The sequence below is a fragment of the Crinia signifera genome, chromosome 19, assembly GCF_055691185.1.
Source record: "Crinia signifera chromosome 19, ASM5569118v1, whole genome shotgun sequence".
NCBI lineage: Eukaryota > Metazoa > Chordata > Amphibia > Anura > Myobatrachidae > Crinia > Crinia signifera.
The window spans coordinates 106,758,583-106,780,100 of NC_139226.1; the positions used below are offsets into that span (position 1 = coordinate 106,758,583).

At 46.9% G+C, this 21,518-nt stretch overlaps 1 long non-coding RNA gene across 1 annotated transcript in view; it reads left to right on the forward strand.

Moving 5' to 3' along the window:
* The window catches only part of LOC146042845 (uncharacterized), a 42,547-nt gene that overhangs the window by 13,767 nt on the left and 7,262 nt on the right, over positions 1-21,518 (forward strand). Inside the window, exons 3-4 of the long non-coding RNA XR_014464036.1 lie at positions 4,726-4,853; positions 11,448-11,575. This is a non-coding gene — a long non-coding RNA (uncharacterized LOC146042845). The remainder of the gene's footprint in view (positions 1-4,725; positions 4,854-11,447; positions 11,576-21,518) is intronic.

Below are 21,518 nucleotides of genomic sequence, written 5' to 3' on the forward strand. Positions count from 1 at the left end.
TCAGGGAATTCATCTAGGGGTATAGTGTACATTTAAAACCCCCAGGGGTTTCACCAATTTTGATACAAGTGGGCAGTGAAAATGAAAAATTACATTTTTTTACACAAAAATGCAGTTCTGGCTCAAAATTTTTCATTTTCAGAAGGAATGAAGGAGACAAAGCACCCCAAAATCTGTGCCCCAATTTCTCCCGAGTACGGCAATGCCTCATGTGTGACCAAAAAGTGGCAGGACTCAGAAGGGAAGGAGTGATATTTGGATTTTGCAGCACAAATTCTGGTGGAATGATGGTGGGTGCTATGTCGCATTAGCAAGACCCCCAAAGCACCAATACAGTGGAACCCCCCCACAAGTGACCCCATTTTGCAAACTACACCCCTCAGGGAATTCATCTAGGGGTATAGTGTACATTTCAAACCCCCAGGGGTTTCACCAATTTTGATACAAGTGGGCAGTGAACATGAAAAATTACATTTTTTTACACAAAAATGCAGTTCTGGCTCAAAATTTTTCATTTTCACAAGGAATGAAGGAGACAAAGCACCCCAAAATATGTGCCCCAATTTCTCCCGAGTACGGCAATGCCTCACATGTGACCAAAAAATACCAGTTGGGTGCATGGCAGGACTCAGAAGGGAAGGAGTGATTTTTGGATTTTGCGGCTCAGATTCTGGTGGAATGAATGGTGGGTGCTATGTGGCATTAGCAAGACCCCCGAAGCACGGTGAAATTATGAACCTAATATTCCATAGATGTGTGGTATATTTTAAAACACTCCTTTATACATAGGCCGGGTTTGTCGGGGCAAGTGTCACACTGGAAAATAGTTTGCTTTCTTATTCCCTTTTTATAGCAAACTTTGCACCTTTTTTGTGTCCTGCCCTTTTTTCCAGTGGAGGGGATTTCATCAGGAAAATGCTGCCCTGGTACAATACGGGGGCCAGTACTAGAAGTACTGGGGCCCTCTGCCTGCTGGTTCCCAAATATTAGGCCCTTTATGACTTCCTCTTGAAAGTGCATAAATGTCCCCCTCTGGCCGGTAGAACGGAATAGCACGTAAGCGTTATACAGTGCCATCTGGATGATATACACGGCCACCTTCTTGTACCAGATTTTTGTTTTCCGCAGGGCACTGTACGGCTTCAGTACCTGATCTGAAAGATCCACTCCGCCCATGTACCTATTGTAATCCAGGATACAATTAGGTTTTGAGGTGTGGGTACTGGTACCTCGTACAGGGACGGAGGTGGTACTGTCTCCGTGAATTGTTGTCAGTATAAGGACATCCCTCTTGTCCTTATATTTGACCAACAACATATTTTCGGTGCATATTCCCCTGCTTTCACCCCTTCTCATTACTTGGGCAATGTGCGTTTTTGGGAGGCCTCTTTGGTTCTTGCGCACAGTACCGCAAGCTGCTGTACCTCTTGAACCAAGGGCCTTAAACAGGGGGATGCTGGTGTAAAAGTTATCCACATAGAGGTGATAACCTTTATCCAGGAAGGGGTGCACTAAATCCCAGACAATTTTCCCACTAACACCTACGAGGGAGGGGGGGCATTCTGGCGGTTCAATTCTTGAATCCTTCCCTTCATAAACCCTAAACCTGTGGGTGTACCCTGAGGTGCTTTCACACAGTTTGTACATTTTTATGCCATACCTTGCCCTCTTACTGGGAAGGTACTGGCGGAATTTAACCCTTCCTTTAAAATGTATAAGGGACTCGTCGATACAAATAAATTTTTCAGGGATGTACACCTCTTCAAATTTGGCACTGAAATGATCAATGACCGGCCTGACTTTGAATAGCCGGTCAAAGGTGGGATCATCTCTGGGTGGGCACTGTGCATTATCGGTGTAATGTATAAATTTAAGAATTGTCTCAAATCGAGTCCGGGTCATGGCCATACGGTAAAATGGAGTACTGTACAGAACATCTGTACTCCAATATTGCCTAATTTCTGGCTTTTTTACTATGCCCATATGAAACACCAGACCCCAAAACGTCATCATCTCTACTGCATCTACAGGGGTCCACCTAGCAAATGATGACGTGGGGTTTTGAGCAATAAACTGCTGGGCATATAAATTAGTTTGGTCCACCATTAAATTTATAAAATCATCAGAGAAAAATAATTTGAAAAAGTCAATTTCTCTGAGACCTGTGGAATCAAATTGGATTCCTGGCATGGCCAAAAACTCAGGAACCTGGGGCTCAAAATTGTCTGGTGGTGGGGTCCATACGAGATTAATTATTGGGGGGGGGGTCTCAGCTGCTCTACGGGGGCGTCTTTGAGGGGGTCCCTCATCACCAGAGGAGGAAGAGGAGCTTAAGGCGAATCCTTCAAATTCCCCGCTTGCATCACTGGCTGTGTCAGAGTCAGAAGCAAGCAGGGCATATGCCTCCTCCGCTGAATACATTCTCCTGGATGACTGGGAGGACATTTGGGAGGACATTTGGGAGGACATTTGGGATGCCATTTTTATTTTTGTGTTACTGGTAGTGAAATGTTTCAACACGTGTATAGTGTAGGGGGGGGGTACAAACTTTATTTCAATCCGGGGGGTATGTAGTGTGTAGTGTGTATGTGGTGCAGAAAAAAAAAAATACTTTATACCAATAAAAAAAAAAAAAAATGAAGGGGTTAAAAATAAAAAATTTAAGGGGTTAAAAAAAAAAAAAAGGTCCTGCGCCAAAAATTGAGCACAGATGTTGGTCAGTAACGTCTGTCACTGAACAGCGCTCAAAGGCAACAGGAATTTGATCAAAAAAAAAAAAAATATAGATCAACCCTGTGCCGAAAAAGATGATCAGTGATGTACGTCACTGATCAGCGCACAGCGGCCACAGGACACCCACAAAATCACAGTGTGTGTAAAAAAAAAATTAAAAAAAGACCCCACAGCACACACACAAAAAAAAAAGGTGATCAGTGATGCGACACTGATTACCAGTGAGGTGCAGCAGGTGCACAACCTTTGGTGCAACTGACAGGTATATATAAAAAAAAAAAAACCTCTGTACCCCCAAAAAAGTTGCTGATCACCTCAGATATAGTGATCAGCACAAAAGGCGGGGGCAGCAGACAAAAAATTTAGCACTCTCTATCACTCTCTGTCACTATCTCTCTCTATCTCTCTATCTCTCACTATCTATCACTCTATGACACTGCAGCAGCAGCACTGACAGGTATATCTATATATAAAAAAAAAACTGCGCCCCCAAAAAGTTGCTGATCAGTTAATTTATACTGATCAGCACAAAAGGAGGGGGCAGCAGTCAGTTATATCAAAAATATATAGCACAATCTGTCACTATCTCTCTCTATCTCTCTCTCTCTATCTCTCTCTATCTCTCTATAACTATAACACTGCAGCAGCACAAAATATAGCACTCTGTCACTAGGCCTCTCTATCTATCTCTCTCTCTCTATCTCTCTCTATCTATAACTATATCACACTGCAGCAGCACAAAATATAGCACTCTCTGACACTATCTCTCTCTCTATCTCTCTCTATCTCTCTATAACTATCACACTGCAGCAGCACAAAATATAGCACCCTGTCACTAGGCCTCTCTATCTATCTCTCTCTCTCTATCTCTCTCTCTCTATCTATAACTAGATCACACTGCAGCAGCACAAAATATAGCACTCTCTGACACTATCTCTCTCTCTATCTCTCTCTATCTCTCTCTATCTCTCTCTATCTCTCTATCTATCTCTCTCTATCTATCTCTCTCTATCTAGCTAGTACACTGCAGCAGCACAATTTCACAGGAAGGCACAAGTAGTAACAGGATCCAGGAAGCAGTGATGAAGCAGCGATCAGGTAAGTATGGAGCAAGCTATGGAGCAAGGTTCTGGTCAGTATGGCGGCAGGGAGGTACGGTGACCGCACTGCACGCTATTCCAGACCGGAATGGCGTCTGCAGTGCAGTCACCGTTAGTTTAAATCCCCCTCCTTGGCTGTGATTGGTCCGTCGGTCCGACGAACCAATCACGGCCTTTGGGGGCGGGCGGGGTGCGGTGGGGTGACACCAGTGTCACCCTTACACCCCGCGGTGATTGGTGCTGTACTTTACAGCACCAATCACCTCTGATCCCGTGTCACCGGCGAACGTTATTCGCCGGTGACACAGGAAAACGCTGTAATTGGCTGTTCACACTGAACAGCCAATCACAGCGATCGCCGACGGGGGGGCGGCATCGCAGCCCCCCCTGGGCATGCACGGACATGTCTGCTGTCAGGGACAGCAGACATGTTGAAACTGTCACCGCGTCTATAGACGCGGTGACAGTTAAATGCCATGACGTACATTTACGCCATGTGTCGGGAAGTACTTCCCGACCATGACGTAAATGTACGTCAAATGTCGGGAAGGGGTTAAAGACGGAATCGAGACTTGAGATGTTCAGGCTGCGGCAATGTGCTTTCAGGGTGCAAGTCAGAACCGACGCAATATATATTCCGGTTGCGGCGAGGTGCTTGGGAGGGTATAAAATCAGAGACCAGTGCAGTTTGTAAAACTGTGTCCCGGGTCCACAGTTCAGCGTAAAATATGTACTGTAGCGCGTATTTGCAATCACTGCGGCAGGGCCTGAAAAGGATGACTTGTGTTGTCTGTACAGTTTGGCATTTATGTATGTTACGATGTAAGACACAGTAATAATAAATATGCATGTATGTCATGAACATATTATCGCGCCTCCTTCTATTTTTCAGGTAGGCCTTCTGCACAAATGAAATGTGAGGTCATCTACTTACCCAGCTACGTTTCTGGACTACTGTGACGTCATTTTTAGTACAGCATATTCTAAAGGTCGAATGGCAGGAGCAGCTACCCACAACAGGTAAGGAGGCGCGATAATATCTTCCTGGCATACATGCATATTTATCAAATATGTATGTTTGTTATAGACCCTTTCCGTACATTATGTTTAAAGTTTGATGAATTTAGGTCCTTATATTATTTTATGCAAACAGCTAGCCAAAACAGGACTAATATCTGTGCAGGAGATATCAGTGATATCGTCTGCATTGCCTTTTTATTGAATGTCAATAATACTTATTTTCTACAAAAGTAGATGAAAGTAATCATTTTCACCTACTTTGGTACAAATTAAGTGACAATATTTAGGCCCTATATACCACTATTACACCGCTGTACCCTTTCACAATTGATTGGGGTGTGAAAACCAGAATCGGAGAATAACTTGTTCCGTACACGGCTATGTACCTGGATGGTAAAAGCTGGAACCTGTGAATGAAATACTTCCGCCTTGGCATGGTGCTTGGAGAGGTTAAAGCCAGAACCGACGCATGAGATGTTCTGGCCGCGACGAGGTGCTTTGGGGGGTGAAAGCTGGAACCAGCCCAAAACAAGTTCAGACCGTGGCGTGGTGTTTGGGGGTGAAAGCCGGAACCGGCGCATGAGATGTTCTGGCAGCGGCGAGGGGATTGGAGGGGGTGAAAGCCTAAACCAGCGCATGAGATTTTCCGGCTGCTGTGAGGTACTTATTTTCTACAAAATAGGTGAAAATTTTAATTTTCAACTACTTTGGTAGAAATGAATTGATAATATATAGCCCCATATACCACTTTCATACCACTGTACCCTTTCACACTTGATTGGGGTGTGAAAACCAGAACCGGTGAATAACTTGTTCCATATCTGGCTATGTGATTGGAGGGTCAAAGCTGGAATCAGTGAATGAAATGTTCCCATCTTGGCAAGTTTCTTGGGAGGGTTAAAGCCAGAACCGACGCATGATATGTTCTGGCCGCGACGAGGTGCTTTTGGAGGTTAAAGCCGGAACCGGCGCAAGAAATGTCCCGGCTGCGACGTGGTGGTTTGGGAAAGAATGTCGGAACCTTGGCAAGGTGCTTGGGGGGTTAAAGCCGGAACCGACGCATGAGATGTTCTGGCCCCTGTGAGGTACAGTAATTATTTTCTTCAAAAGTAGGTGAAAATTGTAATTTTTCACCTGTTTTGGTAGAAATTAAATGATGATGTATAAGCCCTATATTCCACTTTCACACTTGATTGGGGAGTGAAAACCGGAACCAGCGAATAACTTGTTCCGTAGGTGGCTATGTGCCTGGCGGATAAAAGGTGGAACCTGCTTGGAGAGGGATGAAAGACTAAACCGGAGAATGAGATGTTCCGGACGCTGTGAGGTACTTATTTTCTACAAAATAGGTGAAAATTAAAATTTTTACCTACTTTGGTAGAAATTAAGTGATAATATATAGGCCTCATATACCATTTTCACACCGCTGTACCCTTTCACACTTGATTGGGGAGTGAAAACCGGAACCAGCGAATAACTTGTTCCGTAGGTGGCTATGTGCCTGGTGGATAAAAGCTGGAACCTGTGGATGAAATGTTCCTGCTCTGGCAAGGTGCTTGGAGGTTAAAGCCAGAACCGACGCATGAGATGTTCTGGCCGCGACGAGGTGCTTTTGGGGGGTGAAAGCCGGAACCGGCGCAAAAAAATGTTCTGGCCGCGGCGTGGTGGTTGGGGAATGAAAGCCGAAACCGACGCATGACATGTTTCGGCCGCGACGAGGGCTTCGAAAGGGTGAAAGCTGGATCCGGCGCATGAGCTGTTCTGGCAGCGGAGAGGTGATTGGAGAGGGATGAAAGACTAAACCGGAGAATGAGATGTTCCGGACGCTGTGAGGTACTTATTTTCTACAAAATAGGTGAAAATTTTAATTTTTACCTACTTTGGTAGAAATGAAGTGATAATATATAGGCCTTATATACCATTTTCACACCACTGTACCCTTTCACACTTGATTGGGTTGTGAAAATCGGAAGCGGCGAATAACTTGTTCCGTATCTAGCTATGTGATTGGAGGGTCAAAGCTGGAACCAGTGAATAACTTGTTCCGTAGGTGGCTATGTGCCTGATGGATAAAAGCTGGAACCTGTGGATGAAATGTTCCTGCTCTGGCAAGGTGCTTGGAGGTTAAAGCCAGAACCGACGCATGAGATGTTCTGGCCGCGACGAGGTTCTTTTGGGGGGGTGAAAGCCAGAACCGGCGCAAGAAATGTTCTGGCCGCGGCGTGGTGGTTGGGGAATTAAAGCCGAAACCGACGCATGACATGTTTCGGCCGCGACGAGGGCTCCGAAAGGGTGAAAGCTGGATCCGGCGCATGAACTGTTCTGGCAGCGGTGAGGTGCTTGGAGAGGGATGAAAGACTAAACCAGAGAATGAGATGCTCCGGACGCTGTGAGGTACTTATTTTCTACAAAATAGGTGAAAATTTTCATTTTTACCGACTTTGGTAGAAATGAATTGATAATATATAGGCCCCATATACCACTTTCAACACCGCTGCAACCTTTGACACTTGATTGGGGAGTGATAAATGGAATTAGCGAATAACTTGTTCCGTAGGTGGCTATGTGCCTGGAGGGTCAAAGCTGGAACCAGTGAATGAAATGTTCCCACCTTGGCAAGGTGCTTGGGGGTTAAAGCCAGAACCAACGCATGAGATGTTCTGGCCGCGACGAGGTGCTTTTGGGGGGTGAAAGCCGGAACCGGAGCAAGAAATGTTCTGGCCGCGGCGTGGTGGTTGGGGAATGAAAGCCGAAACCGACGCATGACATGTTTCGGCCGCGACGAGGGCTTCGAAAGGGTGAAAGCTGGATCCAGCGCATGATCTGTTCTGGCAGCGGTGAGGTGCTTGGAGAGGGATGAAAGACTAAACCGGAGAATGAGATGTTCCGGACGCTGTGAGGTACTTATTTTCTACAAAATAGGTGATAATATATAGGCCTCATATACCATTTTCACACCACTGTACCCTTTCACACTTGATTGGGTTGTGAAAATCGGAAGCGGTGAATAACTTGTTCCGTATCTAGCTATGTGATTGGAGGGTCAAAGCTGGAACCAGTGAATAACTTGTTCCGTAGGTGGCTATGTGCCTGATGGATAAAAGCTGGAACCTGTGGATGAAATGTTCCTGCTCTGGCAAGGTGCTTGGAGGTTAAAGCCAGAACCGACGCATGAGATGTTCTGGCCGCGACGAGGTTCTTTTGGGGGGGTGAAAGCCAGAACCGGCGCAAGAAATGTTCTGGCCGCGGCGTGGTGGTTGGGGAATTAAAGCCGAAACCGACGCATGACATGTTTCGGCCGTGACGAGGGCTCCGAAAGGGTGAAAGCTGGATCCGGCGCATGAGCTGTTCTGGCAGCGGTGAGGTGCTTGGAGAGGAATGAAAGACTAAACCGGAGAATGAGATGCTCCGGACGCTGTGAGGTACTTATTTTCTACAAAATAGGTGAAAATTTTCATTTTTACCGACTTTGGTAGAAATGAATTGATAATATATAGGCCCCATATACCACTTTCAACACCGCTGCACCCTTTGACACTTGATTGGGGAGTGATAACCGGAACCAGCGAATAACTTGTTCCGTAGGTGGCTATGTGCCTGGAGGGTCAAAGCTGGAACCAGTGAATGAAATGTTCCCACCTTGGCAAGGTGCTTGGGGGTTAAAGCCAGAACAAACGCATGAGATGTTCTGGCCGCGACGAGGTGCTTTTGGGGGGTGAAAGCCGGAACCGGAGCAAGAAATGTTCTGGCCGCGGCGTGGTGGTTGGGGAATGAAAGCCGAAACCGACGCATGACATGTTTTGGCCGCGACGAGGGCTTCGAAAGGGTGAAAGCTGGATCCAGCGCATGATCTGTTCTGGCAGCGGTGAGGTGCTTGGAGAGGGATGAAAGACTAAACCGGAGAATGAGATGTTCCAGACGCTTTGAGGTACTTATTTTCTACAAAATAGGTGAAAATTTTAATTTTTACCTACTTTGGTAGAAATGAAGTGATAATATATAGGCCCCATATACCACTTTCAACACCGTTGCACCCTTTGACACTTGATTGGGGAGTGAAAACCGGAACCAGCGAATAACTTGTTCCGTAGGTGGCTATGTGCCTGGAGGATAAAAGCTGGAACCTGTGGATGAAATGTTCCTGCCCTGGCAAGGTGCTTGGAGGTTAAAGCCAGAACCGACGCATGAGATGTTCTGGCCGCGACGAGGTGCTTTTGGGGGGTGAAAGCCAGAACCGGCGCAAAAAAATGTTCTGGCCGCGGCGTGGTGGTTGGGGAATGAAAGCCGAAACCGACGCATGACATGTTTCGGCCACGACGAGGGCTTCGAAAGGGTGAAAGCTGGATCCGGCGCATGAGCTGTTCTGGCAGCGGTGAGGTGCTTGGAGAGGGATGAAAGACTAAACCGGAGAATGAGATGTATCGGACGCTGTGAGGTACTTATTTTCTACAAAATAGGTGAAAATTTAAATTTTTACCTACTTTGGTAGAAATGAAGTGATAATATATAGGCCTCACACCATTTTCACACCGCTGTACCCTTTCACACTTGATTGGGTTGTGAAAATCGGAACCGGCGAATAATTTGAGAATAACTTGTAACCTGCAATGTGATTGGAGGGTCAAAGCTGAAACCAGTGAATGAAATGTTCCCACCTTGGCAAGGTGCTTGGAGGTTAAAGCCAGAACCGACGCATGAGATGTTCTGGCCCCTGTGAGGTACTTATTTTCTACAAAAGTAGGTGAAAATTGTAATTTTTCACCTATTTTGGTAGAAATTAAATGATAATGTATAGGCCCTATATACCACTTTCACACCTCTGTACCCTTTCACACTTGATTGGGGAGTGAAAACCGGAACCAGCGAATAACTTGTTCTGTAGGTGGCTATGTGCCTGATGGATAAAAGCTGGAACCTGAGGATGAAATGTTCCTGCTCTGGCAAGGTGCTTGGAGGTTAAAGCCAGAACCGACGCATGAGATGTTCTGGCCGCGACGAGGTGCTTTTGGGGGGTGAAAGCCGGAACCGGCGCAAGAAATGTTCTGGCCGCGGCGTGGTGGTTGGGGAATGAAAGCCGAAACCGACGCATGAGATGTTCTGGCCGCGACGAGGGCTTCGAAAGGGTGAAAGCTGGATCCGGCGCATGAGCTGTTCTGGCAGCGGTGAGGTGCTTGGAGAGGGATGAAAGACTAAACCGGAGAATGAGATGTTCCGGACGCTGTGAGGTACTTATTTTCTACAAAGTAGGTGAAAATTTAAATTTTTAACTACTTTGGTAGAAATGAAGTGATAATATATAGGCCTCACACCATTTTGACACCGCTGTACCCTTTCACACTTGATTGGGTTGTGAAAATCGGAACCGGCGAATAATTTGAGAATAACTTGTAACCTGCAATGTGATTGGAGGGTCAAAGCTGGAACCAGTGAATGAAATGTTCCCACTTTGGCAAGGTGCTTGGGGGGTTAAAGCCGGAACCGACGCATGAGATGTTCTGGCCCCTGTGAGGTACTTAGTTTCTACAAAAGTAGGTGAAAATTTTAATTTTTCACCTATTTTGGTAGAAATTAAATGATAATGTATAGGCCCTATATTCCACTTTCACACCTCTGTACCCTTTCACACTTGATTGAGGAGTGAAAACCGGAACCAGCGAATAACTTGTTCCGTAGGTGGCTATGTGCCTGGATGGTAAAAGGTGGAACCTGTGGATGAAATGTTCCCACTTAGGAAGGTGCTTGGAGGTTAAAGCCAGAACCGACGCATGAGATGTTCTGGCCGCGACAAGGTGCTTTTGGGGGGTGAAAGCCGGAACCGGCGAAAGAAATGTTCTGGCCGCGGCGTGGTGGTTGGGGAATGAAATCCGAAACCGACGCATGAGATGTTTCGGCCGCGTCGAGGGCTTCGAAGGTGTGAAAGATGGATCTGGCGCATGAGCTGTTCTGGCAACGGTGAGTTGCTTGGAGAGGGGTGAAAGCCTAAACCGGAGAATGAGGTGTTCCGGCCGGTGTGAGGTACTTTTTTTCTTCAAAATATGTGAAAATTTTCGTTTTCACCTACTTTGTTAGAAATGAAGTGATAATATATAGGCCCCATATACCACTTTAACACCGATGTACCCTTTCATACTTGATTGAGGTGTGAAAACCGGAACCGGCGAATTACTTGTTCCGTACATGGCTATGTGTCCGGAGGGTAAAAGCTGGAACCTGTGAATGCAATGTTCCCGCCTTGGTGAGGTGCTTGGGGGGTTAAAGACGGAATCGAGACATGAGATGTTCAGGCTGCGGCAATGTGCTTTCAGGGTGCAAGTCAGAACCGACGCAATATATATTCCGGTTGCGGCGAGGTGCTTGGGAGGGGATAAAATCAGAGACCAGTGCAGTTTGTAAAACTGTGTCCCGGGTCCACAGTTCAGCGTAAAATATGTACTGTAGCGCGTATTTGCAATCACTGCGGCAGGGCCTGAAAAGGATGACTTGTGTTGTCTGTACAGTTCGGCATTTATGTGTGTTACGATGTAAGACACAGTAATAATAAATATGCATGTATGTCATGAACATATTATCGCGCCTCCTTCTTCTATTTTTCAGGTAGGCCTTCTCCACAAATGAAATGTGAGGTCATCTACTTACCCAGCTACGTTTCTGGACTACTGTGACGTCATTTTTAGTACAGCATATTCTAAAGGTCGAATGGCAGGAGCAGCTACCCACAACAGGTAAGGAGGCGCGATAATATCTTCCTGGCATACATGCATATTTATCAAATATGTATGTTTGTTATAGACCCTTTCCGTACATTATGTTTAAAGTTTGATGAATTTAGGTCCTTATATTATTTTATGCAAACAGCTAGCCAAAACAGGACTAATATCTGTGCAGGAGATATCAGTGATATCGTCTGCATTGCCTTTTTATTGAATGTCAATAATACTTATTTTCTACAAAAGTAGATGAAAGTAATCATTTTCACCTACTTTGGTACAAATTAAGTGACAATATTTAGGCCCTATATACCACTTTCACACCGCTGTACCCTTTCACAATTGATTGGGGTGTGAAAACCAGAATCGGAGAATAACTTGTTCCGTACACGGCTATGTACCTGGATGGTAAAAGCTGGAACCTGTGAATGAAATACTTCCGCCTTGGCATGGTGCTTGGAGAGGTTAAAGCCAGAACCGACGCATGAGATGTTCTGGCCGCGACAAGGTGCTTTCGGGGGTGAAAGCTGGAACCGGCCCAAAACAAGTTCAGATCGTGGCGTGGTGGTTGGGGGTGAAAGCCGGAACCGGCGCATGAGATGTTCTGGCAGCGGCGAGGGGATTAGAGGGGGTGAAAGCCTAAACCAGCGCATGAGATTTTCCGGCTGATGTGAGGTACTTATTTTCTACAAAATAGGTGAAAATTTTATTTTTCAACTACTTTGGTAGAAATGAATTGATAATATATAGCCCCATATACCACTTTCATACCACTGTACCCTTTCACAGTTGATTGGGGTGTGAAAACCAGAACCGGTGAATAACTTGTTCCATATCTGGTTATGTGATTGGAGGGTCAAAGCTGGAATCAGTAAATGAAATGTTCCCACCTTGGCAAGTTGCTTGGGAGGGTTAAAGCCAGAACCGACGCATGATATGTTCTGACAGCGACGAGGTGCTTTTGGAGGTTAAAGCCGGAACCTGCGCAAGAAATGTCCCGACTGCGACGTGGTGGTTTGGGAAAGAAAGCCGGAACCGGCGTATGAGATGTTCCGGACGCTGTGAGGTACTTATTTTCTACAAAATAGGTGAAAATTTTAATTTTTACCTACTTTGGTAGAAATGAAGTGATAATATATAGGCCTCATATACCATTTTCACACCGCTGTACCCTTTCACACTTGATTGGGTTGTGAAAATCGGAACCGGCGAATAACTTGTTCCGTATCTAGCTATATGATTGGAGGGTCAAAGCTGGAACCAGTGAATGAAATGTTCCCACCTTGGCAAGGTGCTTGGGGGGGTTAAAGCCGGAACCGACGCATGAAATGTTCTGGCCCCTGTGAGGTACTTATTTTCTACAAAAGTAGGTGAAAATTGTAATTTTTCACCTATTTTGGTGGAAATTAAATTATAATGTATAGGCCCTATATACCACTTTCACACCACACCGCTGCACCCTTTCACACTTGATTGGGGAGTGAAAACCGGAACCAGCGAATAACTTGTTCCGTAGGTGGCTATGTGCCTGGAGGATAAAAGGTGGAACCTGTGGATGAAATGTTCCCACTTGGCAAGGTGCTTGGAGGTTAAAGCCAGAACCGACGCATGAGATGTTCTGGCTGCGAGGAGGTGCTTTTGGGGGGTGAAAGCCGGAACCAGCGCAAGAAATGTTCTGGATGCGGCGTGGTGGTTGGGGAATGAAAGCCGAAACCGACGCATGACATGTTTCGGCCGCGACGAGGGCTTCGAAAGGGTGAAAGCTGGATCCGGCGCCTGAGCTGTTCTGGCAGCGGTGAGGTGCTTGGAGAGGGATGAAAGACTAAACCGAAGAATGAGATGTTCCGGACGCTGTTAGGTACTTATTTTCTACAAAATAGGTGAAAATTTTCATTTTTACCGACTTTGGTAGAAATGAAGTGATAATATATAGGCCCCATATACCACTTTCAACACCGCTGCACCCTTTGACACTTGATTGGGGAGTGAAAACCGGAACCAGCGAATAACTTGTTCCGTAGGTGGCTATGTGCCTGGAGGGTCAAAGCTGGAACCAGTGAATGAAATGTTCCCACCTTGGCAAGGTGCTTGGAGGTTAAAGCCAGAACCAACGCATGAGATGTTCTGGCCGCGACGAGGTGCTTTTGGGAGGTGAAAGCCGTAACCGGCGCAAGAAATGTTCTGGCCGCGGCGTGGTGGTTGGGGAATGAAAGCCAGAACCGACGCATGACATGTTTCGGCCGCGACGAGGGCTTCAAAAGGGTTAAAGCTGGATCCAGAGCATGATCTGTTCTGGCAGCGGTGAGGTGCTTGGAGAGGGATGAAAGACTAAACCGGAGAATGAGATGTTCCAGACGCTTTGAGGTACTTATTTTCTACAAAATAGGTGAAAATTTTCATTTTTACAGACTTTGGTAGAAATGAAGTGATATTATATAGGCCCCATATACCACTTTCAACACCGCTGCACCCTTTGACACTTGATTGGGGAGTGAAAACCGGAACCGGCGAATAACTTGTTCCGTAGGTGGCTATGTGCCTGGAGGGTCAAAGCTGGAACCAGTGAATGAAATGTTCCTGCCCTGGCAAGGTGCTTGGAGGTTAAAGCCAGAACCGACGCATGAGATGTTCTGGCCGCGACGAGTTGCTTTTGGGGGGTGAAAGCCGGAACCGGCGCAAGAAATGTTCTGGCCGCGGCGTGGTGGTTGGGGAATGAAAGCCGAAACCGACGCATGACATGTTTCGGCCGCGACGAGGGCTTCGAAAGGGTGAAAGCTGGATCCGGCGCATGAGCTGTTCTGGCAGCGGTGAATTGCTTGGAGAGGGATGAAAGACTAAACCGGAGAATGAGATGTTCCGGACGCTGTGAGGTACTTATTTTCTACAAAATAGGTGAAAATTTTAATTTTTACCTACTTTGGTAGAAATGAAGTGATAATATATAGGCCTCATATACCATTTTCACACCACTGTACCCTTTCACACTTGATTGGGTTGTGAAAATCGGAAGCGGCGAATAGCTTGTTCCGTATCTAGCTATGTAAATGGAGGGTCAAAGCTGGAACCAGTGAATGAAATGTTCCCACCTTGGCAAGGTGCTTGGGGGGTTAAAGCGGGAACCGACGCATGAGATGTTCTGGCCCCTGTGAGGTACAGTACTTATTTTCTACAAAAGTAGGTGAAAATTTTAATTTTTCACCTATTTTGGTAGAAATTAAATGATAATGTATAGACCCTATATTCCACTTTTACACCTCTGTACCCTTTTACACTTGATTGGGGAGTGAAAACCGGAACCAGCGAATAACTTGTTCCGTAGGTGGCTATGTGCCTGGAGGGTCAAAGCTGGAACCAGTGAATGAAATGTTCCCACCTTGGCAAGGTGCTTGGAGGTTAAAGCCTGAACCAACGCATGAGATGTTCTGGCCGCGACGAGGTGCTTTTGGGGGGTGAAAGCCGGAACCGGTGCAAGAAATGTTCTGGCCGCGGCGTGGTGGTTGGGGAATGAAAGCCGAAACCGACGCATGACATGTTTCGGCCGCGACGAGGGCTTCGAAAGGGTGAAAGCTGGATCCAGCGCATGATCTGTTCTGGCAGCGGTGAGGTCCTTGGAGAGGGATGAAAGACTAAACCGGAGAATGAGATGTTCCAGACGCTTTGAGGTACTTATTTTCTACAAAATAGGTGAAAATTTTAATTTTTACCTACTTTGGTAGAAATGAAGTGATAATATATAGGCCCCATATACCACTTTCAACACCGCTGCACCCTTTGACACTTGATTGGGGAGTGAAAACCGGAACCAGCGAATAACTTGTTCCGTAGGTGGCTATGTGCCTGGAGGATAAAAGCTGGAACCTGTGGATGATATGTTCCTGCCCTGGCAAGGTGCTTGGAGGTTAAATCCAGAACCGACGCATGAGATGTTCTGGCCGCGACGAGTTGCTTTTGGGGGGTGAAAGCCGGAACCGGCGCAAGAAATGTTCAGGCCGCGGCGTGGTGGTTGGGGAATGAAAGCCGAAACCGACGCATGACATGTTTCGGCCGCGACGAGGGCTTCGAAAGGGTGAAAGCTGGATCCGGCGCATGAGCTGTTCTGGCAGCGGTGAGGTGCTTGGAGAGGGATGAAAGACTAAACCGGAGAATGAGATGTTCCGGACGCTGTGAGGTACTTATTTTCTACAAAATAGGTGAAAATTTTAATTTTTACCTACTTTGGTAGAAATGAAGTGATAATATATAGGCCTCATATACCACTTTCAACACCGCTGCACCCTTTGACACTTGATTGGGGAGTGAAAACCGGAACCGGCGAATAACTTGTTCCGTAGGTGGCTATGTGCCTGGAGGGTCAAAGCTGGAACCAATGAATGAAATGTTCCCACCTTGGCAAGGTGCTTGGAGGTTAAAGCCAGAACCAACGCATGAGATGTTCTGGCCGCGACGAGGTGCTTTTAGGGGGTGAAAGCCGGAACCGGCGCAAGAAATGTTCTGGCCGCGGCGTGGTGGTTGGGGAATGAAAGCCGAAACCGACGCATGACGTTTCGGCCGCGACGAGGGCTTCGAAAGGGTGAAAGCTGGATCCAGCGCATGATCTGTTCTGGCAGCGGTGAGGTGCTTGGAGAGGTATGAAAGACTAAACCGGAGAATGAGATGTTCCAGACGCTTTGAGCTACTTATTTTCTACAAAATAGGTGAAAATTTAAATTTTTACCTACTTTGGTAGAAATGAAGTGATAATATATAGGCCCCATATACCACTTTCAACACCGCTGCACCCTTTGACACTTGATTGGGGAGTGAAAACCGGAACCAGCGAATAACTTGTTCCGTAGGTGGCTATGTGCCTGGAGGATAAAAGCTGGAACCTGTGGATGAAATGTTCGTGCCCTGGCAAGGTGCTTGGAGGTTAAAGCCAGAACCGACGCATGAGATGTTCTGGCCGCGACGAGGTGCTTTTGGGGGGTGAAAGCCGGAACCGGCGCAAGAAATGTTCTGGCCGCTGCGTGGTGGTTGGGGAATGAAAGCCGAAACCGACGCATGACATGTTTCGGCCGCGACGAGGGCTTCGAAAGGGTGAAAGCTGGATCCGGCGCATGAGCTGTTCTGGCAGCGGTGAATTGCTTGGAGAGGGATGAAAGACTAAACCGGAGAATGAGATGTTCCGGACGCTGTGAGGTACTTATTTTCTACAAAATAGGTGAAAATTTTAATTTTTACCTACTTTGGTAGAAATGAAGTGATAATATATAGGCCTCATATACCATTTTCACACCACTGTACCCTTTCACACTTGATTGGGTTGTGAAAATCGGAAGCGGCGAATAGCTTGTTCCGTATCTAGCTATGTGATTGGAGGGTCAAAGCTGGAACCAGTGAATGAAATGTTCCCACCTTGGCAAGGTGCTTGGGGGGTTAAAGCCGGAACCGACGCATGAGATGTTCTGGCCCCTGTGAGGTACAGTACTTATTTTCTACAAAAGTAGGTGAAAATTTTAATTTTTCACCTATTTTGGTAGAAATTAAATGATGATGTATAGACCCTTTTTTCCACTTTCACACCTCTGTACCCTTTCACACTTGATTGGGGAGTGAAAACCGGAACCAGCGAATAACTTGTTCCGTAGGTGGCTATGTGCCTGGAGGATAAAAGCTGGAACCTGTGGATGAAATGTTCCCACTTGGCAAGGTGCTTGGAGGTTAAAGCCAGAACCAACGCATAAGATGTTCTGGCCGCGACGAGGTGCTTTTGGGGGGGTGAAAGCCGGAACCAGCGCAAGAAATGTTCTAGCCGCGGCGTGGTGGTTGGGGAATGAAAGCCGAAACCGACGCATGACATGTTTCGGCCGCGACGAGGGTTTCGAGAGGGTGAAAGCTGGATCCGGCGCATGAGCTGTTCTGGCAGCGGTGAGGTGCTTGGAGAGGGATGAAAGACTAAACCGGAGAATGAGATGTTCCGGACGATGTGAGGTACTTATTTTCTACAAAATACGTGAAAATTTTCATTTTTACCGACTTTGGTAGAAATGAAGTGATAATATATAGGCCCCATATACCACTTTCAACACCGCTGCACACTTTGACACTTGATTGGGGAGTGAAAACCGGAATTAGCGAATAACTTGTTCCGTAGGTGGCTATGTGCCTGGAGGGTCAAAGCTGGAACCAGTGAATGAAATGTTCCCACCTTGGCAAGGTGCTTGGAGGTTAAAGCCTGAACCAACGCATGAGATGTTCTGGCCGCGACGAGGTGCTTTTGGGGGGTGAAAGCCGGAACGCCGCAAGAAATGTTCTGGCCGCGGCGTGGTGGTTGGGGAATGAAAGCCGAAACCGACGCATGACATGTTTCGGCCGCGACGAGGGCTTCGAAAGGGTGAAAGCTGGATCCAGCGCATGATCTGTTCTGGCAGCGGTGAGGTGCTTGGAGAGGGATGAAAGACTAAACCGGAGAATGAGATGTTCCGGACGCTGTGAGGTACTTATTTTCTACAAAATAGGTGAAAATTTTAATTTTTACCTACTTTGGTAGAAATGAAGTGATAATATATAGGCCTCATATACCACTTTCAACACCGCTGCACCCTTTGACACTTGATTGGGGAGTGAAAACCGGAACCGGCGAATAACTTGTTCCGTAGGTGGCTATGTGCCTGGAGGGTCAAAGCTGGAACCAATGAATGAAATGTTCCCACCTTGGCAAGGTGCTTGGAGGTTAAAGCCAGAACCAACGCATGAGATGTTCTGGCCGCGACGAGGTGCTTTTAGGGGGTGAAAGCCGGAACCGGCGCAAGAAATGTTCTGGCCGCGGCGTGGTGGTTGGGGAATGAAAGCCGAAACCGACGCATGACGTTTCGGCCGCGACGAGGGCTTCGAAAGGGTGAAAGCTGGATCCAGCGCATGATCTGTTCTGGCAGCGGTGAGGTGCTTGGAGAGGTATGAAAGACTAAACCGGAGAATGAGATGTTCCAGACGCTTTGAGCTACTTATTTTCTACAAAATAGGTGAAAATTTAAATTTTTACCTACTTTGGTAGAAATGAAGTGATAATATATAGGCCCCATATACCACTTTCAACACCGCTGCACCCTTTGACACTTGATTGGGGAGTGAAAACCGGAACCAGCGAATAACTTGTTCCGTAGGTGGCTATGTGCCTGGAGGATAAAAGCTGGAACCTGTGGATGAAATGTTCGTGCCCTGGCAAGGTGCTTGGAGGTTAAAGCCAGAACCGACGCATGAGATGTTCTGGCCGCGACGAGGTGCTTTTGGGGGGTGAAAGCCGGAACCGGCGCAAGAAATGTTCTGGCCGCTGCGTGGTGGTTGGGGAATGAAAGCCGAAACCGACGCATGACATGTTTCGGCCGCGACGAGGGCTTCGAAAGGGTGAAAGCTGGATCCGGCGCATGAGCTGTTCTGGCAGCGGTGAATTGCTTGGAGAGGGATGAAAGACTAAACCGGAGAATGAGATGTTCCGGACGCTGTGAGGTACTTATTTTCTACAAAATAGGTGAAAATTTTAATTTTTACCTACTTTGGTAGAAATGAAGTGATAATATATAGGCCTCATATACCATTTTCACACCACTGTACCCTTTCACACTTGATTGGGTTGTGAAAATCGGAAGCGGCGAATAGCTTGTTCCGTATCTAGCTATGTGATTGGAGGGTCAAAGCTGGAACCAGTGAATGAAATGTTCCCACCTTGGCAAGGTGCTTGGGGGGTTAAAGCCGGAACCGACGCATGAGATGTTCTGGCCCCTGTGAGGTACAGTACTTATTTTCTACAAAAGTAGGTGAAAATTTTAATTTTTCACCTATTTTGGTAGAAATTAAATGATGATGTATAGACCCTTTTTTCCACTTTCACACCTCTGTACCCTTTCACACTTGATTGGGGAGTGAAAACCGGAACCAGCGAATAACTTGTTCCGTAGGTGGCTATGTGCCTGGAGGATAAAAGCTGGAACCTGTGGATGAAATGTTCCCACTTGGCAAGGTGCTTGGAGGTTAAAGCCAGAACCAACGCATAAGATGTTCTGGCCGCGACGAGGTGCTTTTGGGGGGGTGAAAGCCGGAACCAGCGCAAGAAATGTTCTAGCCGCGGCGTGGTGGTTGGGGAATGAAAGCCGAAACCGACGCATGACATGTTTCGGCCGCGACGAGGGTTTCGAGAGGGTGAAAGCTGGATCCGGCGCATGAGCTGTTCTGGCAGCGGTGAGGTGCTTGGAGAGGGATGAAAGACTAAACCGGAGAATGAGATGTTCCGGACGATGTGAGGTACTTATTTTCTACAAAATACGTGAAAATTTTCATTTTTACCGACTTTGGTAGAAATGAAGTGATAATATATAGGCCCCATATACCACTTTCAACACCGCTGCACACTTTGACACTTGATTGGGGAGTGAAAACCGGAATTAGCGAATAACTTGTTCCGTAGGTGGCTATGTGCCTGGAGGGTCAAAGCTGGAACCAGTGAATGAAATGTTCCCACCTTGGCAAGGTGCTTGGAGGTTAAAGCCTGAACCAACGCATGAGATGTTCTGGCCGCGACGAGGTGCTTTTGGGGGGTGAAAGCCGGAACGCCGCAAGAAATGTTCTGGCCGCGGCGTGGTGGTTGGGGAATGAAAGCCGAAACCGACGCATGACATGTTTCGGCCGCGACGAGGGCTTCGAAAGGGTGAAAGCTGGATCCAGCGCATGATCTGTTCTGGCAGCGGTGAGGTGCTTGGAGAGGGATGAAAGACTAAACCGGAGAATGAGATGTTCCAGACGCTTTGAGGTACTTATTTTCTACAAAATAGGTGAAAATTTTAATTTTTACCTACTTTGGTAGAAATGAAGTGATAATATATAGGCCCCATATACCACTTTCAGCACCGCTGCACCCTTTGACACTTGATTGGGGAGTGAAAACCGGAACCGGCGAATAACTTGTTCCGTAGGTGGCTATGTGCCTGGAGGATAAAAGCTGGAACCTGTGGATGAAATGTTCCTGCCCTGGCAAGGTGCTTGGAGGTTAAAGCCAGAACCGACGCATGAGATGTTCTGGCCGCGACGAGTTGCTTTTGGGGGGTGAAAGCCGGAACCGGCGCAAGAAATGTTCTGGCCGCGGCGTGGTGGTTGGGGAATGAAAGCCGAAACCGACGCATGACATGTTTCGGCCGCGACGAGGGCTTCGAAAGGGTGAAAGCTGGATCCGGCGCATGAGCTGTTCTGGCAGCGGTGAGTTGCTTGGAGAAGGATGAAAGACTAAACCGGAGAATGAGATGTTCCGGACGCTGTGAGGTACTTATTTTCTACAAAATAGGTGAAAATATTAATTTTTACCTACTTTGGTAGAAATGAAGTGATAATATATAGGCTTCATATACCATTTCCACACCGCTGTACCCTTTCACACTTGATTGGGTTGTGAAAATCGGAATCGGCAAATAACTTGTTCCTTATCTAGCTATGTGATTGAAGGGTCAAAGCTGGAACCAGTGAATGAAATGTTCCCACCTTGGCAAGGTGCTTGGGGGGGTTAAAGCCGGTTCCGACACATGAGATGTTCTTGCCCCTGTGAGGTACTTAGTTTCTACAAAAGTAGGTGAAAATTGTAATTTTTCACCTATTTTGGTAGAAATTAAATGATAATGTATAGGCCCTACTGTATATTCCACTTTCACACCTCTGTACCCTTTCACACTTGATTGGGAAGTGAAAACCGGAACCAGCGAATAACTTGTTCCGTAGGTGGCTATGTGCCTGGAGGATAAAAGGTGGAACCTGTGGATGAAATGTTCCCACTTGGGAAGTTGCTTGGAGGGTAAAGCCAGAACCGACGCATGAGATGTTCTGGCCGCGACGAGGTGCTTTTGGGGGGTGAAAGCCGGAACCGGCGAAAGAAATGTTCTGGCCGCGGCGTGGTGGTTGGGGAATGAAATCCGAAACCGATGCATGAGATGTTTCGGCC